Below are 1,417 nucleotides of genomic sequence, written 5' to 3'. Positions count from 1 at the left end.
AACTGTTCAGATCGAAACTTTTTAGTTTTACTGAAATGCTTTTGTTGTTCACAAAACACCGATTCTTCCAGAAAGCGTAATAAAAAAATCAACCGTGGTGAACACATCTGTTCAGACATTATACACTTTTAAACATAAGCTTTCCCTGTACAATGCTGCATTCTCCACAGACACTCAACGGCTTAATGTGTTTTTAATGACACCAATCTTTTGTAAATAAAATTGATATCATCTTAATCTTTTAGTTTTCACTGTCTAAACATTTTAGAAAGTTTTAATAAAGCAAATGAGGATATAATTCTGAGTGTTGCGTATCTCTGCCTAATTTAAGACAGAGAATGCTTTTTAAAATGGTAACAATTAGAGGTTTGGGTTTTAAATGAGACACACAAGCACAAGATGTTCCAGACAAGAAAAGGACACCTAAGTTTTACAGTGTTCAGGCTTTGAAAATCAAAAATATGGATGATAACAAATCTGAATACGCGCATTTCCCTTTTGGTAAATTTATTCAGATGCATTTTGCTCCTGAGAGGAAGCAGCTTACAGGCAAGAATTGTTCTTCACCTGAAGGATTGCAGGCTGACATGTGTACTGAGCAGCTTGTGATCTCACCTTGGTGTCAGGGAGATTGAGGCAGAGGCGTTGGCAGACGGAGACGATAATCAGACTCCACGCTATCTGATTTTCAGACAAATTAAACGTCAGGGGAAAGCAGGGAGCGGGACTGCTGGGCTGCTTTGAAAAGCTGAGGCTATCATAAATTATTAATGGCTCCCCGTCACGGCCTCTCTCTCTTCACCCCTCGTTCGTTTCAGCCATCCTTTTCAGTTTTGATGGCATCTTAGCGTAACTTTCCCCCATTACTCCTTCGCCATTCTTCCTTTTTTATGTTGCCATCATACCTCCTTCACCTCCTTTGTCTTCCCATCTTCCATCCCTCCATTTTCTCCACCTCATCCTTCCTCTTCTAGACTTGAGTGATTCTTATTTCCTCCTACCAGCTATTGTTTATTAGCATTTCCCTCCATAATCTTGATCACTTTTTTCCTCTTTTATTTCTTCACATTCCATCTTTCTATAATTGCTGTGCTGTAATACAGCATATCTTGTTTTCACAATAACGACTTTATTGGTGGATATTATAACCATCACAAACCCAGAGATAATTTGTTCAGCATCATAATGCAGCACAGGTAAGCCCCATCAGTTCAATGACAGCAGGGTTCATAACAGCTACTAGATTAGCAATGGTGGAGGCACTGTAGCTCGAACCGAACCAACTTGCTTGGTTAAAATGAGCTAATAGACATCATTTTTGTGTCTGTATGCTTGTAAGAGATAACATTAATATATCATTGACCATCCCTGTCAATGTGGTGATATAGTTTCTGTAAAATAACTTTTATTTTGGAAG

The 1,417-nt window shown here is 38.5% G+C and overlaps 1 protein-coding gene across 2 annotated transcripts in view; it reads left to right on the top strand.

Annotated features, from left to right (window-relative positions):
- Positions 1-237, top strand: part of LOC130529971 (protein-glutamine gamma-glutamyltransferase 5-like) — an 8,603-nt gene extending 8,366 nt beyond the window's left edge. For both annotated transcript variants that reach the window (XM_057040729.1, XM_057040728.1), the window contains exon 16: positions 1-237. This exon is cut by the window's left edge and continues 901 nt beyond it. The gene's annotated coding sequence lies outside the window, so the exon portion shown is untranslated.
- The last annotated feature ends 1,180 nt before the right edge of the window (positions 238-1,417 follow it).

Source organism: Takifugu flavidus, chromosome 8 (assembly GCF_003711565.1).
Source record: "Takifugu flavidus isolate HTHZ2018 chromosome 8, ASM371156v2, whole genome shotgun sequence".
Classification (NCBI taxonomy): domain Eukaryota; kingdom Metazoa; phylum Chordata; class Actinopteri; order Tetraodontiformes; family Tetraodontidae; genus Takifugu; species Takifugu flavidus.
Note: the sequence above shows the minus strand (reverse complement) of the source record. Positions and strands in the feature narration are given on the sequence as shown.